This window comes from Odocoileus virginianus, chromosome 21, assembly GCF_023699985.2.
Source record: "Odocoileus virginianus isolate 20LAN1187 ecotype Illinois chromosome 21, Ovbor_1.2, whole genome shotgun sequence".
Lineage (NCBI taxonomy): Eukaryota > Metazoa > Chordata > Mammalia > Artiodactyla > Cervidae > Odocoileus > Odocoileus virginianus.
In genome coordinates this window covers 45,535,201-45,551,037 of record NC_069694.1, presented here as the reverse complement: position 1 = coordinate 45,551,037, position 15,837 = coordinate 45,535,201, and the positions used below count along the sequence as shown (strand labels likewise).

General features: G+C 38.4%; 1 long non-coding RNA gene across 1 annotated transcript in view; it reads right to left on the bottom strand.

The window, feature by feature from the left end:
* Positions 1-5,258: 5,258 nt before the first annotated feature.
* LOC110144140 (uncharacterized) overlaps positions 5,259-15,837 on the bottom strand; it is a 135,947-nt gene continuing 125,368 nt past the window's right edge. Inside the window, exon 3 of the long non-coding RNA XR_011482578.1 lies at positions 5,259-5,482. This is a non-coding gene — a long non-coding RNA (uncharacterized lncRNA). The remainder of the gene's footprint in view (positions 5,483-15,837) is intronic.

Below are 15,837 nucleotides of genomic sequence, written 5' to 3'. Positions count from 1 at the left end.
AATCATTTTAGCATGTTGAGAGCTCAGTTGTGTGTTGTTTTCCCCTAATTGTTTCATGAAACATTGAGGGATATCTATTTAACATATATTCATTAAAAGTTACTAAGTTTAAGCACTCTGAACAGATATTTTCAAAAACACAGTGAAAAGTAAGGCAAAATAAAGCAATATGATAAATCCATTCACCCAGTACATACTAGAACTGCTAAAATAATTTGAAACAGAGAGCTTCCTTTTGGCTGGATAGTCACATTTTTGGAAGACTTCTGGAAGAAGTAAGATGATGACTAAAGCCTTAAATTTCTGTGGCTACCATTTCTATGAATGAAACGGATATGAAAGTGTTTTTAAGGAAAAGATTGAGTGCTGAGATATTAAAATATGAAGTATGGGTTTTAAATGTGGCCAAATATTCAATTAAAAGGAAATGGTTTTAAGGACCATGGGCCATTTTGAGTAGAACCATTAGAGATCAAATTGCCAACATCTGTTGGATCACTGAAAAAGCAAGAGAGTTCCAGAAAAACATTTACTTCTGCTTTATTGTCTGTGCCAAAGCCTTTGCTTGTGTGGATCACAACAAACTGTGGAAAGTTCCTAAAGAGATGGGAATACCAGACCATGTGACCTACCTCCTGAGAAATCTGTACGCAGGTCAAGAAGCAACAGAACTAGACATGGAACAACAGACTGGTTCCAAATAAGGAAAGGAGTACATCAAGGCTGTATATTGTCACCCTGTTTATTTAATTTATATGCAGAGTACATCATGTGAAATGCCAGGCTGGATGAAGGACAAGTTGGAATCAAGATTGCCAGGAGAAATATCAATAACCTCAGATATGCAGGTAACACCACCCTATGGGAGAACGTGAAGAGGAACTAAAGAGCCTCTTTTTTTTTTTTTTGTACCCCATCTTCCTTATCCATTCCTCTGTCAATGGACATTTAGTTTGCTTCCATGTATTGGCTATTGTCAATAGTGCTACAGTGAACATTGGGGTGCGTGTATCCTTTTGGATCATGGTTTTTTTTTTTTTTTCCATTTATTTTTAATAGTTGGAGGCTAATTACTTTACAACGTTGCAGTGGTTTTTGTCATACATTGAAATGAATTAGGCATGGATTTACATGTATTCCCCATCCCGGTCCCCCCTCCCACCTCTCTCTCCGCCCTATCCCTCTGGGTCTTCCCAGTGCACCAGGCCTGAGCACTTGTCTCATGCACCCAACCTGGGCTGGTGATCTGTTTCACCCTAGATAATATACATGTTTCGATGCTGTTCTCTTGAAACATCCCACCCTCGCCTCCTCCCAGAGTCCACAAGTCTGTTCTATACATCTGAGTCTCTTTTTCTGTTTTGCATATAGGGTTATCATTACCATCTTTCTAAATTCCATATATATGTGTTAGTATACTGTAATGGTCTTTATCTTTCTGGCTTACTTCGCTCTGTATAATGGGCTCCAGTTTCATCCATCTCATTAGAACTGATTCAAATGAATTCTTTTTAATGGCTGAGTAATATTCCATGGTGTATATGTACCACAGCTTCCTCATCCATTCGTCTGCTGATGGGCATCTAGGTTGCTTCCATGTCCTGTCTATTATAAACAGTGCTGCGATGAACATTGGGGTGCACGTGTCTCTTTCAGATCTGGTTTCCTTGGTGTGTATGCCCAGAAGTGGGATTGCTGGGTCATATGGCAGTTCTATTTCCAGCTTTTTAAGGAATCTCCACACTGTTTTCCAAGAGCCTCTTGATTAAAGTGAAAAAGGAGAGTGAAAAAGTTGGCTTAAGGCTCAACATTCAGAAAACTAAAATTATGGCATCTGGTCCCATCACTTCGTGGCAAATAGATGGGGAAACAATGGAAACAGTGACAGACTTTATTTTTGGAGCTCCAAAATCACTGCAGCCAAGACATTAAGACACTTTCTCCTTGGAAGAAATGACCAACCTAGACAGCATATTAAAAGCAGAGACATTACTTTGCCAACAAAGGTCCATCTAGTCAAAAGCTGTGGCTTTTCCAGTAGTCATGTATGGATGTGAGAGTTGGACTATAAAGAAAGCTGAGCACCAAAGAATTGAGGCTTTTGAATTGTGGTGTTGGAGAAGACTCTTGAGAGTCCCTTGGACTGCAAGGAGATCCAATCAATCCATCCTAAAGGAAATCAGTCTTGAATATTCATTGGAAGGACTGATGCTGAAGTTGAAACTCCAATACTTTGGCTACCTGATAGGAAGAACTAACTCATTTGAAAAGACGTGGATGCTGGGAAAGATGGAAAGCAGGAAGAGAAGGGGACGACAGAGGATTAGATGGTTGGGTGGCATCACTGACTCGATGGACATGAGTTTGAACAAACTCCGGGAGTTGGTGACGGACAGAGAAGCCTGACATGCTGCAGTCCATGGGGTCGCGGTATCGGACACGATTGATAGACTGAACTAAATTAACAGTTCCTGACAAGGGTTTTGGGCAAGTAACATTTTTAATATAAGAAGAATTGTAATCTAAGAAAATGCTAAATTATAATTCTTAGACACCAGATACCATCTATATCTTTTATAGCTAATAGGTCTTCTTTATGCTCGTGACTCCCAAATCTAAATTTACAAATCTGACCCTCCTCCAGATATCATCTCAGTGTCTTCTACTTTGTAGGTCCTGAATAAACATTTATTGGGAATTAATGAGTAAATAAACAAGTGACAAAAGAGTGAATAAATATACCTGAAGTGGAAAGTAATTCATGTGGTGTGTTTTAGAATCAGATGGGAGGAAGAAATGTAATATGAAACTCATTCACTTTGTGTTACTGGAGGGTTATTTCACTGACAAGGAAAACACCTAAGTATAATTCCTACTCCATCCTGATGCTTCTATTTACAGCAAAATTTATTAGAATGAATACCATGAAATCACTGCTTATACTTCCAGTTTCTGACTCTAACCTCAACGCACATCTGTTGGGTTTTCATTGGCCTCACTTTGTTGAGAGTTTGCCAAGATCTCTGTGCAGCCAAATGTAACATTTTTAAACTCATTTTGTTATCCTTTCAAAAGTATCTGAGATCTGTTCTAGAAATACTTTGTCCTTTCATCCGGTTCTATCATATCATGTCACTCTGATTTGTCTCCCAGACCACTCTTTCTAGGTTCCTTATTTTCTTGTCTTTCACTCTTATTTTTTGCAGTGTCCCATTGCTATGTCCCACTTTTTTTTTCTTTTGATGCTTGAATGTAGACCTGCAGCTTTAAAGTGGTTCTCCATATTTATGATTTCCAAATCAAAACCTACAAATCTGAGCTTTCCCCAGAAATTAAAAAATGTATATATCCAACTCACTACTTGACACAACCACCAAGATATAAACTAGCATCGTGGTCTTAAAATTCTTCATTTACCCCATCAAAAGTATTTGCCCTGTTCCTCTCTAATTTTTGAGTGTTAATCACAATCAGCTCAGTTGTACAAGGTTAACACTTATGCATTTCCCTTGATAGCTATTTTTATTTCACTCCCTAAATCCAACTAATGATGAACTTCTATCAATTATAATTCTAAAAACTACCCCAAATCCATTCACTTCTTTTCATATCTACCATTAATACTCTTGTCCAATCCACCATCAACTTTCATTCAAATTATTGTAGTTAACTCATGACTGACTTCCTCGATTTTGTGATTCTTGCACCACAATCCACTATTCATACAGTAACCACAAAGAGTTTTAAAATCATAGGCAATCCCTTTGCTTGCCAACCCTCAATGTTTTATCAATTAGTTTGTATTGCTGTTATAATAAATTATCACAAATTCAGTGGATTAAAACAAGACAAATAATCATCTTACAGTTTTGGGTGGGACATCTTAACACAAGACTCCCTGGACTAAATTCAAAATATTGGCAAGTCTCCCTTGTTCTCTGGAGGCTCTAAAGGAGATTCATTTCCATGTCCTTTGTAGCTTCTAAAGACCACCACATTCCCTAGTTCATGGTCTCTCCCTCCATCCTCAGAGCCAACAGCATTTTGTCTGCTTGTGCCTTTTTCATAGCCATATCTTCCTTTGACTCTCTCCTTCTGCCTTGCTCTTCTTGACAAGGATGCTTGTGATTATACCAAAAATGCAGGATTATCTCCTTGTCTTGGAATCAGCTGATTAGCAACCCTAACTCCATCTGCAACCTGATTTCCCTTTGCCATGTATGTAGCATATTCAGTTTCCACAGATTAGAATGTGGAACTCTTCAAAGGCCCCTTACTCTGGCCCACACAGCATCACATTAAAACAAAATGTAAAGTTTTTACTCTAGCTTCTAAAGTGTTAGCTGCTCAGCGTGTCCAACTGTTTGTGACCCCATGGACTATAACCCCCCAGGCTCCTCTGTCCATGGAAGTCTCCAGGCAAGAATACTGGAATGGATTGCCATTCCCTTCTCCTACTTTATTTAGGCTTTTCTTACTATGTCCAAATTACTCCCTTTATACCGCTGTCTCAGTCACATTGTCTTTCATTCTATTCTTCAGGGAGAACAAACAAAATCCACATCAGCCCCTCCACCTTCCAAACTAGCTGTTTCTCCGGTGGTATGCCCTACTCTGTCTTCATATAGCCAACTCCTTACTGTTTACATACACCACCTTAAATTTTGCTTTTTCAGAGACGGTTTACTATACCAGTGTATATAAAGAAACTGTCCATGTATTATCACACGATTAAATATAAATTCTCTATCAATCTCTGCTTTTTTCTTGTTCATACATTTATTTTTGTGTTAATTAACTTCTCTCGAGCACACACAACACACAGATAGTTCTAAGCTCTAGTGCAGGTGTTGGTAAACTCCTTTGCTCATTCAAAATTCCTCAGTGATACTCCACTGCTAAGAATAGATTCCCAAGACCCAGCATACAGGAATGATTTGTCCATTGCCTGGCTTTCCAACACACTTTTACTTTTCTTCTGTTAATAAGCTCCACAAGCACTAAGCTCTTTGTCATTTCCTAATCTTATTATCCAACCCTCTTCCTAAAGGGCTGGATAAATCTTTTATCTTTTTACCTCTACTTCTTTGCCTGTTAACTTCTTAACTTTCATACTGAGTTGAGAGGTGATCTCATTCATGAAGCCTTCTCTGACTGTTCAGCAATACCTTGTGTATATTTTAGTCATCACCTTTCAATGGCATTACAATTTTCTGATCAAAGGATTAATACCATAATAGTAGACAAACACATTGAGATCATGAATAATACCTTATTTATTTTTCTGTCTCTGGCACCCAATCTATTTCACACCCATAATAGATAGTCAGTAAATGTCTATTGAACAACTGTGGACTTATTCTCTGAACTTTGATTCCCTGACTCTTCTCTGTGGAGGTTGATCATGCACTGGTGTTGTTAGGACAAGAGGTTGTATCAACCATGTCTTCTAGGTCCTCTTTCGCTTCTATTCAACTCACATCTATAAACCGAAATAGAAATATAAGCATAAACAATAAAAATATAAACGTGTATCATTTAACCATCCTCACTGTAGTCACCTGCTAACTTTTGCTTTATCTGCTGTTTCTACCTCCCTGGGACTTACTAGGTGGCTCAGATGGTAAAGCATCTGCCTACAGTGCGGGAGACCTGGGTTCGATCCCTGGGTCAGAATGATCCTCTGGAGAAGGAAACGGCAACCCACTCCAGTACTCTTGCCTGGAAAATCCCATGTACAGAGGAGCGTGGTAGGCTACAGTTCATGGGGTCGCCAAGGGTCGGACACAACTGAGAGACTTCACTTTCACTTTCTACCTTCCCACTCAGGGCCTCATTGTGAGGAACGTCAGCATTTGTATAAATATCACAATGTGGGGAGGAAAAGTAGAATCCTAAGATAAGTATTTGAGTTTAAAATAGCAAGTTAGACAAAGAAGAGAATGGAATCACTAAAGGAAATATTTACAAGCTAGCTACCCTTGAATACTGAAACTTAATTCCGCTGGAGGAATTCTGTGAACTAGGAGAAAACACACACGAAGCACTATACCATCCAAGGGCTGAGGGATCTGGTCCCCCACTGCTTGAGAGCTTTAGGGAGAAGTGTAAGTTGCTTAGTCATGTCTAACTCTTTGTGACCCCATGGACTATATCGTCTATCCTTGGAATTCTCCAGGCAAGAATACTGGAGTAGGTTGCCATTCCCTTCTCCAGGGGATCCTCCCAATCCAGGGATTGAACCCAGGTCTCCCACATTCAGGCAGATTCTTAACCATCTGAGCCCCCAGGGAAGCCCATGGGAGAAGGGAGATATTAATTTCCCAGCACTTCCATCCTACCTCACAGATGGCAAAGCAGGCTCTCAAAGTTAGGGATAGCCTGAAGCTAGAATAAAAGTGCAGGGATTGCAGTTATAATACGTCAGGCTGGCAACTTGTCCAGGAGAAGGAGCGGGGCAGGGCATTGCAGTGTCAGTTACAGCAGACAGCAGTTATACCATGTTAGCCTCACATTTGCTGACATCATTAGTTCTGTTTACATTCACTTGCATTTTACAGCATACACCAATGATTGTGGCTACAATTTTGTCCTTGTCATTGCCCAGAACTTCTCTGCTTTTGAAGTATAAATTCTAGTAGCTTATTTCTGAATAAAATTTCTTGTCCTTCTGGTTTTCTTAATTCATTTCCATAAGACCGATCCGTAACTTTACAATGTCCATTTTAGCAGCTCCCTTGTAGCTTTGATTCCATTACTGTAACATTGGCCATTTATGGGACATCATCCCTATTTTAATGTATTGGCAACACCCTCATTCCTTTAGGTCATTGCTCTTTGATTTCACATACTCTCCAAAGACCCAATCACAGGTAATTTTCAACATCTAATTTCTCAGCACCTATACCTTCCTGATGAATATTGCAAAAAGAAATCTAACAGTGCAGATTGAGCCATTAGAGATTCGTGATTTACTCATAGCTGAGCCCTTCATACTATTCTGCAATCTTATTACATGTACTTAACGATCAACATTTCTCTCAAAAGCTATGTGAAAGTTGTATTTCCTTAACCTCTAAATTCTTCCATTCTGTCTCCTCAAATATTAGACTTATTTTTTATTTCACACAGAAACATCAAGACTAATTTTTTGAAGCTTTCAGCTTCTTATGTGCCTACAATGTATGTCTATTTACTTCTACCAGTACCTTCTTCTGATAGTTTCTGATGAAGATGTGTCTCTGCCACTCTCTGAGGCTAAATCTTCCCTAGTTATTTCCCTTGTTCTTTGACTTTGCTCACCATTTCTCCCAAGTTTTTCTTGGATATTCTATTTATTTTTACATATTGATCCCCTCTAAACATGTAAACATACATGGGCTTTCATTTCACAGAAACTCATAAATAAGCAAGATAAATACCAAACAAACCATGATGCAGTGTGAACTATAGTAGCTCTCTGGTGGTCTTTTCTGTTTTTTTTTTTTTTTTTTTTAAGTCATTACAACCTCATCTTCCTCACTTTTTAAATTTTGGTCCACTATTAAACACATCACTTTTGGACTTTCACCTTCACTGCTTTACTTTGATAAGGTGATTCATGACTCAACTATAAATTTATGACCACTTTGCAAGAATTAACTTAATTGGCTATCTTGGTGGCATTTACCACTGTTGCTTACTTCTTTACTTTTTAAACCCTTTTCACCGATGATTCTTATGAAAATATCATTTTCAGAATTGTTTCATTTTGGCTCTCCCTCAGACATCTTTGTATAGAATCTACTTTCATTGTTAGCTTTTTAAAAGTTCATGTCCTTTTTACTTGTGTCCTTGATAATCTCTATCTATAATCTTGGTTCTCTATTCACTCAGCTGCCCCAAAGCTGTAACTTAAAATATCACTGCTATGATACTACTTTCAAGATTTATATCTCCAGCCCAGAACCTACCAAACACACTAGCTATCTTATGAAAAACTCTAATTATGTACAGCATGAAGATTATACCTTTTTCTCTTGTGGACAGTTTCTAAGTGAATGACTAAATCAATATCCCAGTTTATACCTACAGGCTCTTGTAGGTATATGTTTGACCTGTAGTCACCCACTATTTATTCCTTTTTGGAATCATTCATTTACTTTCCAATAAATTTTTATTTAGCTCCCACTGTATGCTGAGCAACTTCTAGATGCTGATTGTCTAGATGATGATGGTCAAAGGCCCTACTCTCTAAGAACAGGAATTGACAACTAATGCCCATGGACCAAAACTATCTCACAACCTACTTTGGTTATTAAAAGTTTACTGAAAACACCCATTCATTTGTTTATATATCATTTATGCCTGGTTTTATAATGCAAAGATGCATGCACGCACACTAAGTCGCTTCAGTCGTGTGCGACTATTTGCAACCCTATGGAGGGTAGCCCACCAGTCTCCTCTGTCCATGGGATTCTCCAGGCAAGAATACTGGAGGGCTTGCCATGCCCTCCTCCAGGGGGTTTTCCAGACCTAGGGATGGAACCTGTGTCTCTTATGTCTCCTGCATTGGCAGGTAAGTTCTTTACCACTAGCACCACCTGGGAAGCCCATTGCAATGATAGAGTTTAATAACTGTATGAGAGACTGCATATCCCAAAGCCTAAAATGATTACTATCCATCCCCTTTACAAAAGATAATACAATGAGGTTGGAGTACAGATGTACCATTCTGAATGGAGAATATATTGAAGATTTGGTTAGGACTTTTTAGGGAAGAAAAGTTAAGATCAGGTGAAAGACGGTGAGGGCCTCAACTACTGTAGTGAGAATAAAAGTGAAAAATACACATATTCCAGAAATATTTCATAAGTAAAGTTAACAGGATTTAGTCATGATTTGGTTTTAGTGGTGATGCTAAAAGAGGTAAGAATTAACTAGATTTCTTGGGTTTCTTATATAGGTGGAGAGTGATGCCAATAACAAGGAAAGCAAAACAACAAGTACAGTCAGGTTTAGAAAAAGTGAAAATCTGAATAGGGAGGAGATACTGCAGCATCATTTATCCTAGTTTTAGTCATAGGGACACTGAGCAAAACTCCTCCTAAAAGCATTGATGGAGTTTTTGAGTATACAAGGGTTTCTTTAGCTTTTCAATTAATGAAACTTTTAGTTATTTAGCATGTCAATCATACTCACTGAATTGTTTTGTATTAATATTTCTTTACATGACAGATTTCAACTCACCCTGTGTGAGTGATAGAAATATACTATGTAGTTATAACCATGACAAATAATGAAGAAACACAAAAGCACTGTGTGAAAGAAAGGAAAATAGACTTAAATAATAAAACCTACAGTTAACTTTAGACTTTGATACTCATTTGGTAAGTGCCCTCTGGCATGAAACTGGATCTCAGTTTCCTTACAAGAAAAGAGGGATTATAACAATAATACCAGTGGAGAAACAATATAAGAAAAGTGCTTTGAAAAAATCATACAAAACTATATAAATGCAAATTATCATTATTATAATGAGTTTAATTTACACAGAATATGACTTAAACATACCAAAGCTGCTGATCTTAATAACACATTTGCACATATATATATGAAAATACATACACATATAGATGCAAAACTTGAAATATAGAATTTTCTATCCCCATGAATACATTTGAGTTCTTAGTGTATATGTGCATGTTTATTTTCCTTTCTTCATTTATTCATTTATTTCACAAATATTTATTAGTAACTTCTAAAAGTCCACTATTTTTGGTGCTATGGATATATTAGTAAAATAAGCATTAAAGAAGTTTTTCTCCCTTCATGGAACTTGCACTCTATTTCAAGAAGACAGATGCTCGGGAGGGGTTGGAGGCTCAAGAGGGAGATATGTATGCTGCTACTGCTAAGCCGCTGAATTGCATCATTGTACAGCAGAAACCCATACAACATTGTAAAGCAACTTTCCTCCAATTAAAGAATAAATCAAAAAATGAAAAAAGACAGAAACTAAATGAAACAAAATATATATTATTCATATATTTAAATTGTTATAAGGAAAAATTAAACAAGAAAGAGAGAAAGTTCTGGGGGCTGTGAAGCCTTGACAGCTTTAAATAGTTTAATAGAGTGCAATCCTCAAAGAGGAAGAAAGAGAAAGGGACATTTGAGCAAGGAAGTAACCATCTAGATGGATAACAAGTAAGCTCAAAGTGTTTGAGGGATGAAAATTGGATTTTTAGAAACACCGAAAGAGGCACTATGGCTGATTATAATGGATAAGGATATGAGGTTAGAGTTTTAAAGGGGTGAGGCTGAGGAATTCAGGCAGAGTTTTTAACACAGTTCTTAAGAAGATGGCTATTAGAATTTACTATTGCCATCTTGTTAATTGTATTCTGGTACAGTTACCAAGATGGGATACAGAATAAGAAGAAAATCTAAACGTATTGCCAATGTATTCAGTTCAGTTCAGTTCAGTCGCTCAGTCGTGTCTGACTCTTTGCGACCCCATGAAATACAGCATGCCAGGCCTCCCTGTCCATCACCAACTCCCGGAGTCCACCCAAACCCATGTGCATCGAGTTGATGATGCCATCCAACCATCTCATCCTCTGTCATCCCCTCCTCCTCCTGCCCTCAATCTTTCCCAGCATCAGGATATTTTCCAATGAGTCAACTCTTCGCATCAGGTGGCCAAAGTACTGGAGTTTGAGCCTCAGCATCAATCCTTCCAATGAACACCCAGGACTGATCTCCTTTAGGATGGACTGGTTGGATCTCCTTGCAGTCCAAGGGACTCTCAAGAGTCTTCTCCAACACCACAGTTCAAAAGCATCCATTCTTCTGTGCTCAGCTTTCTTTATAGCCCAACTCTCACATCCATACATGACCAGTGGAAAAACCATAGCCTTGACTAGACGGACTTTTGTTGGCAAAGTAATGTCTCTGCTTTTTAATATGCTATCTAGGTTGGTCATAACTTTCCTTCCAAGGAGTAAGCATCTTTTAATTTCATGGCTGCAATCACCATCTGCAGTAATTCTGGAGCCCAGAAAAACAAAGTCAGCCACTGTTTCCACTGTCTCCCCATCTGTCTGCCATGAGGTGATGGGACCAGATGCCATGATCTTAGTTTTCTGAATGTTGAGCTTTAAGCCAACTTTTTCACTCTCCTCTTCCACTTTCATCAAGAGGCTCTTTAGTTCTTCTTCACTTTTTGCCATAAGGGTGGTGTCATCTGCATATCTGAGGTTATTGGTATTTCTCCCGGCAATCTTGATTCCACTTGTGCTTCCTCCAGCCCAGCATTTCTCATGATGTACTGTGCATATAAGTTAAATAAGCAGGGTGACAATATACAGCCTTAACGTACTCCTTTTCCCATTTGGAACCAGTCTGTTGTCCAATGTATTAAACACCTTCAAAAAGAGTGTAAGGCAATCAAGTTCTGACCCAAGTAACTTTGAAAATAAGTGTAATCTGTAAAAGCAAAGGCAAAAGAAACTGTATATAAATACTACAGTTTAAAAAACCCCATATGTGAGACAGCAAAAGAGACACTGATGTATAGAAGTCTTTGGACTCTGTGGGAGAGGGCGAGGGTGGGATGATTTGGGAGAATGGCATTGAAACATGTATATTATCATACATGAAATGGATTGCCAGTCCAGGTTTGATGCATAAGACAGGGTGTTCAGGGCTGGTGCACTGGGATGACCCAGAGAGATGGGATGGGCAGGGAAGTGGGAGGGGGGTTCAGGATGGGGAACACATGTACACATGTGGTGGATTCATATCAATGTGTGGCAAAACCACTACAATATTGTAAAGTAATTAGCCTCCAATTAAAATATATAAATTTATTTTTTTTTAAAGTTGTTTCTCATGGAAGAGTGGGTTAACAGTTCTGAAAACATGATACACATATACTTTAATTGAACAATTTAGTAAATTTGTGGTGGGTGGTGAAAGCCAGATTTGTCACTGCTGGAGTTGGAGGTTACAGTTGAGCAAGGGAAAAAGGCTAGAATGTTCTAGATGATAAGGGATGAGAATCGGATACATCAGAATACACTCATTTTTATTTACTACAGAGAGAGATGGTAATGAGTAGAAATATTTATGGACATATGTATATACATAGTTTACATATGTATTACTGCTTTGCTCTTTTAGTTGAGAGGGCTTCATAGCAATAATCTCTGAGTAGAATCAATCACACCTAGCACTCAGAACTCGATTTCTAATGCCATTTCTCAATAATATGAACCAAGATTCCTTGGAGAAATGCTAATTCTAGGACCATGAGAGGAAATATATAAGATGAACCTGGAGCAGTTTATAATGCCAGAAGATACTTTTTAAAAAATCCAAAAAGTCTACAATAATGAGTACGTCAAAGGAATACATGACCAAACTGAGGGAATCCCAATGCTTAAAGCAGGAAAAATGTGAGCAATATAATAAATTGGATCATGGCTCAAAGTATAAACCATATATTCATGAATCCACAGGAACAGGAAGAAATGATTGCATAAATAAATGTGGGAATTGACAAACGTCACATGAAAAATTCCAAATAATTTGTGTAGATAGTCCACCCTTGAAGCATAGCTTTCTCTGTGTAAGTTAGGCTGTATATAGTGATTTTCTTCCAAAGAGTACAATATGGAAAGGAGAAAAAAAAAATTAACTGAACAGCGCAGAAACCTGACCAACACAACCTCAAGCTACATAATCAAAGTCAACATCAACAGTGATAGAGTGAGTTTATAGTATGTACCTTGAAATGATGTGACGAGACTGGCAATTCAACTCTGTGGTCTTCCTTCCAAAACCACATAACCCTCATCTAATCATGAGAAAAACATCAGACAAATCCCAACGGAGAGAATTTCTACAAAATACCTGTCCTGTACTCCTGAAAACTGTCAAGGTCATCAAAAACAAGGAAAGTCTGAGAAACTGTCTTGGGAAAGAAGAAACCAAGAAGACATACAACTAAATGCAATGTGGTATCCTAGATGGGATCCTAGAACAGAAAAGAACATTAGGAAAAAGCTACAGAATTCTGAGTACAGTATAAACTTTCATTAATGGTGATGTATAAATACAGGCTCATTTCTAACAAATATATTCTACTAACATGAAATAGTAACAGTAGATAAAACCAGTTGTATGGTTCACAGTAATTCTTTCTATTACCATCACAATTTTCAGGTAAATATAAAAGTAAACTTTTATTTTTTTAATTAATTAATTTTAATTGAAGGATAATTGCTTTACAGAATTTTGCTGATTTCTGTCAAATCACAACATGAATTGGATATAGGAATACATGTATCTCTTCCCTTTTGAACCTCCCTCCCATCTTCATCACCCCACCCCTTGCTGCTGCTGCTGCTGCTGCTGCTAGGTCGCTTCAGTCGTGTCTGACTCTGTGCTACCCCAGAGACGGCAGCCCACCAGGCTCCCCCATCCCTGGGATTCTCCAGGCAAGAACACTGGAGTGGGTTGCCATTTCCTTCTCCAATGCATGAGAGTGAAAAGTGAAAGGGATGTCGCTCAGTCGTGTCCGACTCTTAGCGACCACGTGGACTGCAGCCCACTAGGCTTCCCTGTTCATGGGATTTTCCAGGCAAGAGTACTGGAGTGGGGTGCCATTCCCTTCTCCATCCCACCCCCTAGGTTGATACAAAGACCGTGTTTGAGTTTCCTGAGACGTAGAGCAAATGTCCGTTGACTATCATTTTACATAAGGTAATGTAAGTTTCCATGTTACTTTCTCCATACACCTCACTCCCTCCTGTTGGATATATATTTTACATATGGAAATATAAGTTCCCATGTTACTCTTTCCATACATCTCACCCTCTCCTCCCCTCTCCCCATGTCCATAAGTCTATCCTCTATGACTGTTTCTTCATTGCTCCCCTGCAAATAAATTGTATAGTACCATTTTTCTAGATTCTGTACATATGCATTAGTATACAATATTTATCTTTCTCTTTCTGACATAGTTAACTCTGTATAATAGGCTCTAGGTTCATCCACCTCATTAGAATGGACTCAAAGGCATTTCTTTTTATGACTGAGTAATATTCCATTGTGTATATGTACCACAACTTTATCCATTCATCTGTCGATGGACATCTAAGTTGCTTCCATGTTCTAGCTACTGTAAATAGTGCTGCAATGAACAATGGGATACATGTGTGTTTTTCAATTTTTGTTTCCTCAGGCTATATGCCTAGGAGTGAGATTCCTGGGTCATATGGTGCTTTTATTCCTAGTTTTTTAGGGAAACTCCATACTGTCTTCCAGAACGGCTGTATCAATTTACATTCCCACCAATAGTGCAAGAGTGTTCCCTTTTCTCCACACCCTCCCCAGCATTTTTGGTTTGTAGACTTTTTGATGATAGCTATGGAGAAGGAAATGGCAGCCCACTCCAGTGTTCTTGCCTGGAGAACCCCGGGGATGGTGGAGCCTGGTGGGCTGGCATCTATGCAGTCGCACAGAGTCGGACACGACTGAAGCGACTTCGCAGCAGCAGCAGCAGCATTCTGACTGGTGTGAGGTGGTAGCTCATTGAGTTTTTGTTTGTTTCTTCTCTGCTGGGCAAGGTTGAGTGAGGTGGTAATCATGCCTGCTGATGATTTGGTTTGTATTTTTGTTTTGTTTGTTGTTTAGATGAGGCATCCTCCAAAGGGTGCTACTGGTGTTTGGATGATTCTGGTCTTGTATTCAAGTGGCTTCCTTTGTGGGAGTTCTCACTGTTTGATACTCCCTAGAGTCATTTCTCTGGTAGTCTAGGGTCTTGGAGTCAGTGCTCCCGCTCCAAAGGCTCAGGGCTTGATTTCTGGTCAGGAACGAAGATTCCACAAGTGGTTTATTATGCATTAAATGAAGTTAAAACTAATTACCCAAAACAAGAAACCAGAGATGAACCTCAAACAAATGGCCGTTACAAAACCAGGCAAATAATAATTAAAATAATGGAATATACACATATGCATATACACCCATAAGCAAAAGCAAAACAGTCCAGCAAAAATAAAGTACAATATATTGACCTGGTGAAACAAAGGAAACAAAAAATTATATCTACAAGTTAAGAACAAAACTAACTAAAGCACAAACTGGAAAACAAAACTAAAGCAAGGTGTCAAGTGGGGAATAAAGCAATGAAAACAAAATTAAGAAATATGTTGAGAGGAAAGGGAAGAAAGAAAAGAAAAAAGAATAGATGTGCAAAGTTAAATAGAGGTAGATAAAGATTTATATACATTAAAGATTAACTGCAAGGGGAAAAGAATAGTAGGAGAAGCAAACAGAGGAATAAATGTAGAAAAAATAATAATAGGTTTTTTAAAAAGTTAAAAATTAAAATTTAAAAAAAAGAGAAAAGTTAAAAAAAAAATAAGGAAAACTCCACAGAACTGCAGAAGCCCAACATAGAGGCACAGGTTTATAATATCAATAAAAAATGTGACTGAGAAAAAAAAATTCTCAAAAGCTTAATTAGATTTCATTGTGCCAAAAAAATTGACAACTACAGCAATGGGGGCAAATGAAGAGAGAAAAAAAAAATCCAACAGAATGTACAGGACAAGTGAAAACAAAAGAACAATAAATGTTTTTCTTGAGTCACTGCTGTCAGAGTCCTTTCCCTCGCTGGGAGCCACAGTCCTCCCTAGGACGCCTTCCAGCACTGTGTTGGTCTCTGGACCTGCTGGGAGGCAGCTCAGATTCTAATCTGGTCCTGCTCCTGTGTGTTCTTGCCTCCAATGTCCACAGCTAGCCCTTCTCCATAGCTCTGCCCGTTCACGCCCTTAGAGGGCTCCC